General features: G+C 34.2%; 1 protein-coding gene across 1 annotated transcript in view; it reads left to right on the forward strand.

Moving 5' to 3' along the window:
• Positions 1-16,256, forward strand: part of LOC128894290 (protein I'm not dead yet-like) — a 343,319-nt gene that overhangs the window by 19,234 nt on the left and 307,829 nt on the right. The gene's annotated exons all lie outside the window — the stretch shown is intronic.

Here is a 16,256-nt window from a genome sequence, read left to right on the forward strand (position 1 = left end):
CTCGGAAGTCTCTAAGATAGGTATAGTCCAAACAACATTTACTGGTTAATATAATTTGTGAAATTAACAAAAAAGATGCGAAAAGTAAGGTAAAAGTATAGAAGCAATAAGTATTTGTACGATTCTTATGACGAATCATTTACAGTAGAGTTTGTAACGTAAACACATTAGTTTATTGCTCCGTGCGAATTAGAAAACATCCCAGTAAAGTACTTTTAAACAGTTGTGCGAATTCTTATTGTTTCAACATTTCCATCGATTAATTTTTTTTTTCTTGTTGATTTTGCAACTTACACAAATAGCTACTTTTTTTGTAATGTATCTATTCTAGAGATTTCCAAGAACATGTAGAAATGCCTACTCTGTTGTTGTTGTTGGTTTATTATGAAGAAAAAATACCGCTGTTTGGACGGTCGAATATGCGAACGTCACATATGCAATGTATATGCTAAATATAAGTATAGGGAATGTATGTATGGATCTATAAAATAATTATATAATAATTACTTAATATTATTACATAATTATTTAATAACTATTTTTTATTGTTTCATTTATTCTAATTTAAATTACAATAAACAGCAATAGTTTTTTCAATATTTTCGATTGCAAATCTATACATTCTGTTAGAGGTAATCCTATTGTTACCAATTTCTTTATGGCCTCAGGTAACATTTGGAAATGGCTCTGAATAAATGTTAAATTTTACTGTTTAACTTGGAAAATGAAGATTAACTGCGGCGTGACTCCGTCTGTTTACATATCATATCATCGACTTTGTTCTGTCTCTCACTGTATTTCAATACAGTACTTACCAAATCGAAATTAGAACACGTTGTCGATCGTAGCTGATCAGTCTTTTAGGCACATCTATCTTATTTATTCTGACGGACCATTGAATAATCAGATATGCATTTATGCAAAAAATATGCACAATATGCAAAACATATGCGACATATGCTACATGCAAAATATGCAAAATAAAAAATATATTTTTGGAATCATCTAATCGTGACATAAATTTCTGTCCAGGTCCCATTCGTCTACCTATTTTCTACAAAAATATGCATTTGTATAAAGATCCGCAGTCTAGTAATTATAGACTAGGACAGAAAATAGAACACCCTGCTAATCTCTAAATGTTTAATTAATAGGTAACATAAACGAAATGTATTGTATATACAGGGTGGGCCAAATAAGAGTAACAAGCTATAAGATTGTTGTCACTGAAAAATTATTCACAGAGAAATGAATTATAGGCCATTTATCACACGGTCAAATTCGTCATTAAAGATTTACATTTAAAAATCTATCTCGACATTACACCCAGTTAGATGCGTTCATCTGTTAAGGGGTAAAACCACTCTAAGATTTTCAAAAAATCGATTTTTTTTGCTTAAACGATACTTTAGGGTCATCAAAATAATACGTTATTTGATTTATAGTGAAAAACAAATGTTAAAAGGATCAATTATCGATTTTGCCGCAGCGCCTCAGAGCGCGATTAAAATTTTTATAAAACTTTAAACGCATTTTTCTCGAAACCACTTTCTCCAAACTGGGAGGACGGATTTCTCAGTGATTATTGCATGGATCGATTTGAAATTTTTACAGTAGCTTCACAACAATATTCTCTTTGGAAATACGTAGCCGGTTTTTGATTGAATGTAACCTTTTTTTTTTTTATAAATAATGTAATGCTCATTTTTAGGGCAAAAAGTCGATTCATTGATTAAAAAGAGCGCCACTTGCACAAAAATTGATTAGGAAGGAAAACCCTTGGTACTTCCAAAGCTAATTGTATATAGATTACAAATTTTTTTTAGTTTTTGTTCCGTGACTCATAGATGCCGAGAAATCCGTCCTCCCGTGGCGGTGTTTTCAAAAAAGCTGTTTACGACGACGGGCTTTGTCGCCGCCATTTTGTATGAAAATGACAATAAAAAAAAGTCTTTTCCGTTCTCCAATATGTGTTAAATAAACTCTCTGAAAAGAAATTCTATTCCATTTGTTACACTCCCAAAATAAATTGTCAAATTTAGGTCTTTTTTTCTGCCTCGAGAGTGGTTTTACCCCTTAAAAAGTACTTAACTACATATTTACATAAACACTACAGTAAGTATTGCACCTACGTAAATAAGAATGGTATTCCACGGGGGTGAAACCGCGGAGCGCAGCTTGTATGTAATAAACTTCAACCTTAACATTCATTTTTCATAAATAACTTCAGCTATAACATTTCTACAATCATAAATGATTTCAATTTTACTAGCGTGTTAAAAGGTATCAATAACTCATGAATAGACTGCGGATCTGTATGCATTTATAGGAAATTTGAATGTGCAAGAAATTACAAAATGCAAACAATATGCAAGAATATAAAAAAGATTGAAAGTAAAGTTCGTGTTATAATATTTGCAGAATAAAATAATTTCCTATTTAGGTTCAATTTTTGTAGAGATTTTGCGAATATAAAGCTATATTCTCTTTGTTGTTTACACCATCGAAGACACGAGTCAATGAACCGTGATCGTGTTAACGATTGAAAATTTATGCGTACAACGATACCTTCGAGTAAACGTCACGAAAAAATTACTAACTACGAGTAATCTTTTTTAATTGTCACCTATCATTCGACTAAAATTTCGCACGTCTCTGGGTCCGAGGAAGAAGGTTTTCGCTAAACTCCGGATGTCGAATTGGTAAAAGACAGCGACAGGTATTCCGTAGACCAAGCCGAATAAGGCTAATGGACTCGTCGAGGTTTGCGAGCAGCACTCGCATTCTTGCTGTCGAAAATTGACGGGAAGACGAAGAATATTTCTACTTTTGTACCTTCCGCTTTTGTAGCCACGTCCCGCGTGGTGTGCCGTCAACGCGTCCGTTCTTTTCCCAGTCTCGCAAAAAACATCTCTATCCGTCTGTCGCACACTTGTAACGTTCGAATAGCAAATTCCTTTTACAAACATTCTGCACGCTGCACTAAAATATCACGCTACACTAACCTCTTGGGAATAATTCAAATTTAGAGATTGATCGTTATGCCAATAGTTGGGCAACAATTTTCATATTTCGTTTAACACGATAAACCCGAACTCTACTTTGTTTTCTTTTTCATGCTTTCGGTTCGAGCCGCGTCGATCACCGCTGAATGACGGTATTTACCAGAGTCATTCAAATAGAAACCGGACTTTTTTTACACAGCTTTATTGGTGATAGGTGCAAATATAAATGGAGTTTGTTATTTTTCCTCTCTTTCGTTAAATTCTCATCGCTAGATAAAAAGATTTAACCACTTCACATTTTCCCCTCCTAACAGTCGTCGCTAATAGTAATCATTTAAGATGTTCTTACGACGTAAAATTCATACCAAAAATAAAATTGAATGTTTTTATACCAAAAAACGGAATACTCAATGCAACCGTGTATACTTTCATTAAGGGGGTCACCCCGTGTGATGACCGTTTTTTATAAGGTTCTTTCGGAATTTTTTATAACGAAATGAACAAACACAGAGTTTCGAAATTTGTACTATTATATTTATTCAGCCTTCAACTGTAACTTTGAATTTTTTTAAGCAAAAATATAATGTGGTCCATTATTCTGGCAGACTGGTAATCTGAAATAAAAAAAACCAATTGCATGTTAATCAGTAGGTGGATGGCTATTGCCGGAACTAGGATTTTTTTTAAATCTTGGAAATTCAATTTTTTATATGCTTTTAAACATTAAGCCTCAGAATTTCATGATCTTTTACAACTACTTATTGATGAAAAAAGAAAACCGGTTTAATATTTTTCAAAAATTCTGGTTCGAGCGATAGGCATCCACCTACAGATAAACATGCAATTTGTTTTTTTTATTTCAGATTAGCCAGTCTGCCGGAATCATGGAGGCCGTTCACCTACCTTTTTCTTTACATACGAGCGATAAATCTCGTGATCCCCATTACATTTTTGCTTAAAAAAGTTCAAAGTTACAGTTAGAGGTTGAATAAATATATAGTAAAAATTTGAGAGCTCTGTGTTTTTTTGACTCCCTTAAAGGGGTATCCTAAATTAGAAGGTTTAAAAAAAGCGATTTTTCGTGAATATTTTTAGGATGCAAAAAATAATTCTATCGAACTTTTTATTCTATTTTCATACATATTTGAGTAGTCTGTACAAATTTTTTCAACAAGAAATATTCAAATTGACTGTGACGCACATTTGTAGAGCACCTCACAATTAAAACCTCCTATCGGCGGGAAAGATGCAGGTCGTAATTCTGGTTTGACACAAAAAAACCAAAAGAAATTTTCATTTAGATACATTTTTCTTCTATGTGAACTAAGAAAAACCCGCAAAAATGGTGAAATGTGGAATTACTGCAAGATTGAAATAAAGAACGAGTTCTTTGAGTGAAAAAAATCACTTTAACTTGATAAAAAAATTGTTTAAAATTTTTTAGTATGAATTTGCTTAGTTCACAAAAAAAAAATGAATGAAAATGATAATTTCCTTTGGTTTTTTTTTTGTCAAACCAAAATTACGACCTGCATCTTTCCCACCGATAGAAGGTTTTAATTGTGAGGTGCTCTACAAATGTGCGTCACAGTCGACTCAATTTCAATATTTCTTGTTGAAAAAATTTGTACAGACTACTCAAATATGTATGAAAATAGGATAAAAAGTTCGATAGAAATAATTATTTTTTTCTACTCTAAAAAAATTCACGAAAAACTGCTTTTTTTAGATCACCTACTTCAGGATACCCCCTTAAGGGGTTTCTTTGTGATGTTGTTTTAGTTATTAAATAATAATTTGCATAAGTAACAATTAAGTATATTATAAAGCATGTTTTAAAGAACTAAAAAACATTTTTTGTTTTAAGAAACGTTTAATTCTTATCGTCATAACAGCCAATGACGTATACGATGATTTAAAAACTCATCGTTTGCGGTGAGCAAGATTTCTCTACACTGGTTCACCTGAAAACACAAACAAAGCTAGATTTCGAAAAGAGATTAGTCTAGCGGGTCCCTGAACGAATGATTTTGGAAAAAATTAATTTAAAACAAGATGGCGTACATTTGATTTTGATTTTTAATTTTTTCACTAAAATTAAGCGATTAAATACAGGATAAAAAAAAAGTATATAAGAAAATAAAAAATCCTTCGATCAGGGACCCGTTAGTCTAATATATTTTCTAAATCTACCTTTAGTTTTGTTTTCAGGTGCACCAGTTTGAAGAAATCTTGCTCACCGCAAACCAAGTGGCGACCCACGCCATCGCCATCGCCAGTTATAACGAAATGAATTAACCTTTTTTTAAAACAAAAATTCTTTTATAGTTCTTTAAGACATACTTTGTAATATATTTACATTTCATTCAGAAAAATTATTATTTAATACCTTAAAAAAAACACACAAGAAACTGTCCGTTTCCATTTTTCTGACTGCGACTAACCCCTTAAAGGGAGAGTCTGGTCCAGCTAATGTATTTTTCTAATGCATATAATTTCCAGATATAATTAATTTTTGTTATTGAAATTTTATTTACATATAAAGGGATGTTCAAAGAAGAAAATTTGACAGTGTAGATTTAATTTGAATGTATACATATATAGATATAGTAGTCTCAAGGAAAGGATTCGGTCAAAACGGTGGGATACGTGGAGCCCTGGGAAAACATCCGATAGGTAAAGTTAGAAAATTTTTTTCTTTAGTAGGTAAGTACGTAAAATGCGCGCGAACCTCAATTTGCAAAAAAATTGTTAATTGCAAAAATGGTGGCAAAAAACATGAAAATCAACCATGCATCTCGGCCGTTATTTTGCAATAACTTTATGCTATAATAATAATTTATTAAGAGTCGAGGTTCACAAGCACATAAACTTAATTACCTTCAATTTAAGCATTGAATCAAGTGAATAGTTTTGACCGAATCCTTTTCTTGCGACTACTATATCTATATACGTATAGATTCAAATTAATTCTACGTTGTCAAATTTTCTTTTTTCAACGTCCCTTTATATGTAAAGAAAGTTTTGATAACAAAAATTAATTATATCTGGAAATTATATGCATTAGAAAAGTACATTAGCTGGACCAGACTCCCCCCCTTAAATAGGATCTATTATCTTACAAAACTAGAATTAATTAATTCAAGGGCAAGTAGAGTACAGTTCTAGGAAAAATATTACACCGTTTAAGCAAGTGTCGCGGACCGTATATTTAGTCAATTCTCAACTTGTCGGGTAACGAATCTTACGAACGGAGGACGGAATGGAAAGGGGTGCGAGAGACGGAAATGCAAGTAACGTGAATTCGCGTTGCGTTAGCGTCGCGATGCCGATATACCCCCGCCCCTAGCACAGCCGCCCAACGAAGGTGGTGTTGGTGGTAGACGCTGGTCGCGGGTAACGACGGTGGATGTGTCGGTGCACGGAAAAGGATCAATGAGCAGGTTCAATAACCTGAAATCCACTTGACGTCCGACTACCTATTCGTACGAGTGACTGCGTCGCTTCAACAACCAAAATAGATATTCATTTTCCAAGAGTGCTATTTTCCCAGCCCAGACACAAATCCAATACCGCTGATTTAAGTGCTCCATACGGGTCAAAGACCCGACACCGGCACATGCTCGAATTGCTCGAATTGCTCTCGCGCGTTCATCCCCCCTGAAACCGTGTTACAATGTCTGTACAAATGTTGTCAAGAACGCCGAGCCGATACGCGCGTCTCTGCCGCGTTTCAGCTATGACAGGTTTCGCGAAACGAGAGATCGCTGCTTGGGACGGTCGGTGGTTGACTTTTTATGACGATACGAAAGGGTCAGCGAGAAAAACGGGCAAAGGAATGCGAAAGGGTAAAAAGAATTACGGATTCGAGATATGCGCATATACTATACAGTACCGTTCATACATATTCGAACGGGTTCGTAAGTTGGGAAAAGTACGTGTTCTGCGTTGGTATCGGATATTTATATATTTAAATGTTTGTTTTTATTACGATTGTATAGGAAGATTTTAAAGAATGAACATACGATTCTAGATCTTTGACTACTGTTATGGTTCCTGATGCCAATACATAACTGACATACTTTTATTGAAAGCTTTTATTAAAGGACATGCACACCTAGAATTATTCAAAAATGGTCACTTTGAAACATGCTGCAATCTAGCCATCGGAGGCAATATATACATCGATGGCTCGAAAATATCAGAGGAAACTGGGTGTGCAGTACTGCACAAAGATCAACAAATCCTTTATAGGCTACCCAATGAATCATCAATATTCCATGCGCAATCATTTGCTGTCTTAAAGGTGATGGAATATATTCACGCTATTAAAGAAATACACAAGTCTGGTACCTTTACTAGTTCGTTGAGAGCCATTCAGGCTACAGTAAAATAAAATTCAACACCCAAGTTAATTTTTTTTTATTTTTTTCTTTATTTATAGTGTAGATAGATAGATAGTTTTAAGAACTGTTTTACACTTTTCACTTTACCTGTATCTGCAACAGCAAATGTAACATCTTATAAAATTTTACTTAACTTTACTTTAAACTGTAAGGATATTTATTTAGAGGTTCGGCGAAAATTGTCAAAATTCCAAGACAACACACAATATATCAGACAAAATCAAATCGCAATACAAATTGAATGACTAATCAATAAATTATTAACACAAATTGATAAACATAACTGACAACTATAAAATATGCAAACATACCTAGTGGTTTAAATATAAACATTCATCCAACATTCACATTACAATACATTACAAAACTAAATATCTATCTACTTTATTAATTTACAAAGATATAAACTTTTCAAATTATAAAGAATCTTAACACCATTAAACTTTCCTTAACGATTACATGTTTATACTTAAATCAGAATTTTCCTTAACATATAAATTATAACTATTATTTTCTATTCAATGTATCCGTCTCCATGTTTTGTATTTCTTTATTGCAGCTTAGCTACCCTGTTTTCCTATTTTTCCTGAATTTTATAAATATTATCATTATATGTATTTTACGAACTTTAGTATTTTTATATTTATAATTAGTTATTTATTTATGTCACCCGAGCTAATCTAAGTCAACCGCACCTCCTAGCGACAAATTATATATGTAGAAACTGGCAAACAAATGTAACTAGTGTAGATCCCTCAGTAAGTAGGTATTATCGCTAACGAATGTGTAGATAAACTAGCAAATGAGGCTATTAAAGTGAACTACGATACCAGCTAAATTCCAATGATTTATAAAGATACAAAGAACCTCTTTCCTAGAGAAGTAAACAAAGTCTGGGAGCCACTATTTTGTTAATGGACCTTTCTTTATCTCAAACACCATATTCCAACCACCTCAATCGTAAGGAACAATTAGTGTTATCATGATTAAGAATGGGACATCATTATTACAATCCGCGGGGTTGTAAGGCCCGTTACTATGAGTAGTACGTCGAAGATTCGGAACGTCGCACAGTGGTCCCGATGGCTGAAAACCTGGCCAAAATAAGAAGGAGTTTTCGGATCTTTGTGAAACTTGGTATTTTAGGATTATTTGGGCCGAAAATTACGAATCTGGTATCAGAATTGCAAAATTCAAAATGGCGGGTCCAATATGGTCGACATGCATATTAAAAATATTCAATTATTATGAATTTTTTATGAAATAGGATTTCTAGGTTTATAGAGCAACATAGTTAGAATACATTGACAGAAATAACAATAATAAATTAATGTTAAATTAAAATTAAGGATAATAAGGTTTGTTTTAATGCCGCGTAAACAGTTTCTTTTTCTTATAAGCATGGACTTTAAATTTAAATAACTTAAAATGGCGCAAGTTTTCTCAATTGGATATCAACCTGACATGTTACTTTATATCAAGAAACTTGGCAGAGCGTGTCACTCGGTGACTATCATCTTTGTTTTCCTCCCGATTCATCGAAAGATAACTAAAATTTATACCATATTGAGAAGGGAATTACAATAGTGAATCCAAAGATATTTTACTTTGTCCTTGTGGAAAGTTTATGTTTATAACATCTACTTTTATGGCAAAATGATTTACATACGAATCTATTGAGGATAAACTTTCTGTGACACAATAAACATGCGCCACTTTTCACGATATCAAGGAGCATGAAATTTCGTCAACTTTGAACCTCTGTATATCAGTGACCGATTACTATTTTTTTAAATTTCAAACGGCATTTAATGCACTCATATGTATACAACACACGTACAATATTGAAAAAAGTGTGTTCGAAACTTCAAAAATTGCATTTTGGCCAGGTTTTCGGCCATCGGGACCACTGTGCGTCGCACGCCAAGTTAATTCTGTACGACTTGTTAGATTATTTGTGAGGGTTTTGAAGATACTCGTAGAAGAGCGTGTGAGATACTGACTTCCGTGATCGACCTCAGGAACCTCCTAAGCGATAGGGTGGATTTGCCTTTCCTTTCGATATTTCCCAAAATACACCCATAGGATTTTGTTTTGGTAGGAGGTCCTTGGTGTTGCCAATCACGGAAGTCCTTCTAAAGAGAAGAAAGTTGCAACGCCCTTGCATCATTCTGCCCGTGAAGTCGATTTTCTCAAGGGCACCAAATGTGCAAGGCGCGCAAATGCTGTAAATCTAAATAAAAGATTTACGTTCGGTTCGGCGCGTGCTGCCGCGTAATAAGGCAATAAATGGCCAAACTGTAGGAAAACATTTGGTCGCCAAATGTTTGACAACCCTACAGTTGACCGCCGCATGGTTAAGGCGCCCCGTGGCACGAAAGTTCCGAATGTACCCTCTTTTATGACTCTCAAGTAACCACTGAGTCGTCTTACCTGAGAAGTCGTTGAGGGTCGAGATGGTCCGTTAAATCTAGAATGCGCAATACGCAACACTTGGTAAATAAGGGACTATATGTAGTGTGTGAATAATGGACAGTCCCAAATTCTATTTATCATGTATGTATAGATACAAGGTGTTTAGGTTATTACTATCCAGTGTTTTTCTCGTAAATGGTACATGTGACAAAAAAATGAAAGAGGAAAAGGTGATACTGTTTTTTATATGCAATATAACCAAGTATATAAATATTTCGTTTTTTTCGAGACTCATTCAAGGTCAAGAACATAAGATTATTCTACCTGTTCATATTACTGTACTCACCGGTATTTCTTTTTGGTATGTTTACATTTCATGTCCAATGTGGCTTCCATTCACTAGGATATATTTTTATTCATTCGAAATTCTATAGAGACTCTGTCATCTCTCTTGCATTTTAATACGCAATAAATTATCATTCGGATTCAACTCGTTTTACCTTCACGATCTTGCAGTGTCGATAAACAAGACTATTGTCTTCCATTATCGATTACCATTGACTTTCCTTGCATCTTAAACATCGATTCAATTATCTTTATATTCCATAGTTGTATATTTACACACACATTTGTATATTGTATAATTTTGTATATCTCGTTCGTATTAAATCTATTTTTATTTAAAAATCAGGTCTTCAATATTTATTTGGCCGACATCAGTTTGGCAGTCTCGTGCTGTTACAGCTAGTTCAAGATTTACAATTCCGAAACGAAATTCTTTCCGCGAGTGTTCGTATCGCGACGCGACACCGTACGTGTTTGAATTTGTATCGTATGCAAAGGTGGTTTTCCGTGATTCTCTGCCCTCCCACTTCTTGACCAGATCCTTTAGCGAGGAGTCCTCTTTCTGTAGCAGTAATCTGTGAGAACTAGCTTGTGAGAACGTTCTTGCAGATGTTTAATTTTGAATCTCAAGTGCATTCATTTTAACCCTTAACGGTCATAATTCACCTCTGACATGATAACGGCACTTTGTAGATGCGCTCGCTTGGCACGTGTGAGGCAACAAGGCGAATCGTATTGAAACTGGCTGTCTATGGAATGTGCGCACAATTGCCTTGACAGTTAAACATCAACGGAGCGAGTAATATAGGAGATTATAATTTTAATTGCAATTACACTTAACAAAAGATAACGCGTGGATTCCCATACACGGGTATAAATAAACAATGTATAAATAAACTTATAGGAATGGAATATATTTGATTTCAACCATCCTTTGTAAAGGTTACTGAAAGTAAAAGTTATTTTTATTTAATACTTTTATGTCTCAACTGTAGGCTCGCGAAAGCTCATTTTCATCCGTTGGCTTCTTCAATTATTATAATTTCTTAATCAGTCAGCTGTGGCGTCCTCTTTTCAGAGTGCGCATCTATGTGTGTAGTAAGAATCAAGCAATGGTTACATATACATCTATAGACGAATATAGATGATTAAAAAACTGGTTAAAAAAAAAAGTAGCACAATACTGAAACAGTTGTAAAACAGACAATTGTGAACATTTTCAAAAATCCTTCGAAATACTTTCAAATACTACTAAAGACTAGGGGTCCGATGCGCCTGGGAAAATATTTCCAGGCTCCATGCTCTATAATTTAAAAACATTTACTTCTTAACGATATCACTCAAGACTACGATAGGCCTGGCCAACTCAAATACATAATTTCACGGACCACTTCGATGACGCGTAACGATACAGCGAGCCGCACTTTAGGTAAACATATAAGTTAAAACATAACATTAACATTATGTTAAAAAATATAATACATGTACAAAATACCGCTCGACATTATTGTTCCACTCTCTTCTATTACTAAGAGTAAAAATGTGTGGATTGTTTCTTTATTCATTTATTACATAACTGTATTCAAATTACAAATGGACTGATGGTTGCCTATTGAAATCAATTCATTCAGTAACATTTGGCGTTCGTAGATATCAGATATGTAGAATTGGAGTTCGTAATCGCACTTGCGCATTATAGCAACGACACATGCAAATTTTTATTTATTCAATATTTTTTGCACATATACAACGAGAAACAAAAGTTTGAGCGCGGCCACCGAGCGCGTAGCCCAGTAATTCCCAAAGTGGGGGCCACCACACCCTGGTGGGTGCTGTAGCGATTTAGGGGGGCGCTGATGGCCAATATGGGCTGTAATTCAAAAATTCTTAATTGCATTTTCTTCATCATATTTAATGGAACGTTGGTTCAGTGATTTAAGATTACTACTGACGAAAATAGAGCCGAGGATTACTAAATTGGTAGCAGCACACCAGGTTCATCCTACTAATTAAGATGATTTCGAATGTTTTAACTTTTTTTGTATTACATTCTATTCTGAGTTCAATAAATAGTTTCATAATATAAAAGTTCAACGTTTCTAATTTACACCTTTCTTTACTATATTTTACGAAAAATGTATAAACATTAATACACATATATTACCTATTAATTGCTATCAATATTAAAAAAAAAATTAATTTCCAGGGGGCGCTAAGTAATATTTTTTCTGGAAAGGGGGCGGTAGGACAAAAAAGTTTGGGAACCACTGGCGTAGTCTATGCCACCGCGGCTGTCTAGCGCGACCCTATTCTACTACGAGCGCCTAGCGCATACCTTATGCTACTACGAGCGCCTAGCGCGTACCCTATTCTACTGGGGGCGTTCCACCGGCATTACTCGCGCTCTGATTGGACGGGATTTTCTGTTAATATCTCCTTAACGAAGCCTCGGACAACATTTTCGCTAAGGAAAAAGTTGTTTCAAATCACCCCCCGAATCACCTCTTTCAAGGACATCCAACATTTTTGGGACATCCTGTATATCGATAAAATTATATCTTGACATTTTTTTTGTTATCGTTAGTAACCGTTATTGATAATAGTGTGTGTTGGATACTTCGGGGCCTTGGCGACTTGAAGAGAAAGTTAACAGACCTTTTTCTGAGACAAGAGGGCACCGATAGTTTTCATTGCATTTTTCCACTGACGTCGAAATACTCAGTTCGATCGTAGTCTTCTTGAGAGTAACATCGCAGTTCCTAATTCTCTGGTCGAAATAAAGAGTGTCTTATAAAAGGAAATAACTGAGTGATAATTATTTTCTAACCCCAATAACCAATAGTGTGTTTATAAAGTTTGCGCGGTTTCCAATGAATTTAAAATTCCATAAAAGTAAGTAAATTTACATTATTAATATATGATTGAAGGTGTGAATCTTTATAAAATAAAGCTGAACTAATGTGACGAACGTATTTTATATTTTGGAGCTATTGTAAAGTAATTGATCCATAAAGAACGTACTGAACGTTACGAGCTGTAAAATGAAAGTAACTTGATTAAATACAAGAATCATAAATTTAAAGTAATTTGAGTGATTGTTTTGTATGTATAATGGCACTTGAAGCTAAACTTTCCAGGTATGAACAAGGTAACATTCAAGCAATGAAATGAAGTTGATATGAAAATTAATAAATTCTTGTTTTAATAAGTGTTCGTATATTTCTGATACGGTATAAAAACCAAGCTTTAGCTATAGTAACGCTAATTCTTTCAATATTAAAATGCAAATAGGTGTTCACAGATTTTTTGACACGTTGATTTTATTATTATTTATTTAATATCGCATCAGCATTAATGCCATTAGCGACCACTGTAAATTACATTTTCTTTACATTCTATAAATTACATATGTGAGTCATAAATAGTTTACATAGATATTTACTTATATTTAGATAACAAATTTCTTACATTTAATAATAAAAAAGAGTAATTAATTTAATTGTAGTGTCGTTGACACGTTGAATATTGTGGTATAATTGGTTTTTATGAAAAACTGTTCTAAAACACTGAGTCCTGAAAAATCCAAGTGTTCCTATAATTTTTATATGCATTGTGTTGGATTTTCTCTTCTTAAAAGAGAAAGTTTTTCGTTTACAAAAGCTATCGCTGTGCGTTTGGGTTTCTTTGCTAGACACAAGTTAAGAGGGTGCAGCTGTGTCCCATCTTGACTTGTGTAATGTATTGTAATGTGAATGTTGGATGAATGTTTATATTTAAACCACTAGGTATGTTTGTATGTTTTATAGTTGTCAGTTATGTTTATCAATTTATGTTAGTAATTTATTGATTAGTCATTCAATTTGTATTGCAATTTAATTTTGTCTGATATATTGTGTGTTGTTGTGATATTTTGACAGTTTTCGCCGAACCTTTAAATAAATATCTTTACACTTGTTTAGACGAAGTATGGGCGCGATAAGGTCTATGGTTACGTGACGAAGTTCTTCGTTACTGACCTCGCTTTCATTCGAGCTGCTTCTTTCGTACAGAACAGACGTGCCCTTCCGTGTGTTTCTAATAAAGTTTTTAAAGTCAACTTAAATAAAAGTCTAGCTCATTTATTCCACCGCCTATATATCCAATACAATGTATAAAGCTAGCGTCTGATAAGAATTGCCACTTTTCTTTTATTTATCGAAGAATCAACTGTCACGGAGTCGGCCGATATTTAATTTGCTCGTTTCAATTATATCGTAACCGTGGCGGTAAGAAATAACGCTGACGCGGACCGTGGCGAGCGAGTAGATGTGCGCGTTGTTTTTGGACAATTTACATACATCTGCCAGCTGGTTAACGGCAAACTGTCGCAATGCGCCGCGCCGGTCAATTCACCGCGCGCCCGTGTCGCGGGACGACCATCAAATAATGACAGTGTGCAAACACCGCCAGGATAAACTATTTTGCGCGGCTAACTAGGTTTGGTTAATTATAAATCGGCCGTCGGCGGGGCTCGTATTTTTTCTAGACCCCATCCCCAATCGAGCGAGCCAAACTATACGCGCGTCGATCGTTCTGCGAATCGTTTTTAAATCCAACGGAAAAAAAAATGAATTCATACAGAGTGTAAAAAAAATGGCGGTCAGGTGTGACAGTTGTTAAAAAGAAACCTTCCTTAGAGTCCATTGTGACCTTGAAATTGAAGATCAACTTTTTGTTTAATTCGTACATTCTTCGATTTTTTGTAAATTCTTTAATTCGTACATATTCTACTTAAAGAGAAGGTAAGAAGCTTCGGAGGAGGAGTACACTGCAAACAAAAATCGTTTTCTCGTGAAAAATTGTTAAAGTTTTTATATAATAATAATAATTAATTTGCGAACATCAAGCGCGATACTGAGCGTTTCGTAGTGGTTGGAATTATTTTTGCATGAACGGATCGCCCAACATCGCATAAAAATCGCCTGTAAAATTTTTAATTTTTTCCATACTTTAATAAAAAAAAATATTCAGAAATTGAAAGTAATTATTCTAACCGAGTCGTTGAACTATTATAAAGAGTTATTTTGAAAAACGTTTTGAAAGACATTATGTTTTATTAAAAACAACGCGAATTCTTTAAAGCCTTTATAACTCGACCATCGATCGAGTCATGAATACGTAAATAAACACGAAATGATTTCATTTTCGAACGATAAAATGAAATTTATGCAACGAAGGGTTGATGGGACCTTTCGGTGCCAGTATTTTGTCTTTGTTCTCGCGAGAATAATGACGGAATGAAACAATCGGCCAGACGTCCTTGAACTTGAATGAAACGTCGTTGCGGAAGCGACAAAAGCCAAAGCAACAGGAATCTTTTTCGAGTTTGGAAATTCGCCAAGTTGCTTCAACGGAGCGCTTTTGCGATTTAAAGGTACGCGGTGATTTACACGGAATTGCGCGGTAAAGCGCCGTTTAAAATCGTCATCATCTACCAGTTCATTTCGTCGAAAATATGTGCATTGTTCACACAGTCACTATCGTGTGATTTCTCTTTCATGATCGTCTGATTACTCGCTGAACCTGAGTTTCACGTTTAACATAAAATTGTCGATATCACGACAGAACAAAAAAAAAAAACTCGTTTAAGAAAACGTAACCGACTACAAAAAAAGGACTAAAAAAATTAAATAATTTCTTGAAATTGATGCTTGACAAAATTTTATCCAATAACTAAAGATCTAATATAATACTGTAATTACATTGTTAACGTTATTGTTATATTCAATTACTTTTTGAAGCGTTGTTAAACAACCCCAATCGATTAATGTATAGTTTACTATGCATAATGTAGCTTAATACCCACTTCAAAAATTAATTAATTATAATTAGACTGCGAATGTTTAAGCAAGTAAAACTGAGAAAATCTATCAGTATGTGTATGAATGCATAAAATACATAACGTATCAATAATAAAATGCATGCTACACTGTTTAGAAGATAATTCATACTTCTACTTAAATCTCTTTTTTTCTGATTCTCTGAAAATATGAATTTGCATAAACATAATTACGTTAATAATGTAATTGAAGTGTTCTATTGGATT

This window comes from Hylaeus anthracinus, unplaced genomic scaffold (genome assembly GCF_026225885.1).
Source record: "Hylaeus anthracinus isolate JK02 unplaced genomic scaffold, UHH_iyHylAnth1.0_haploid 3, whole genome shotgun sequence".
Taxonomy (NCBI): Eukaryota; Metazoa; Arthropoda; class Insecta; order Hymenoptera; family Colletidae; genus Hylaeus; species Hylaeus anthracinus.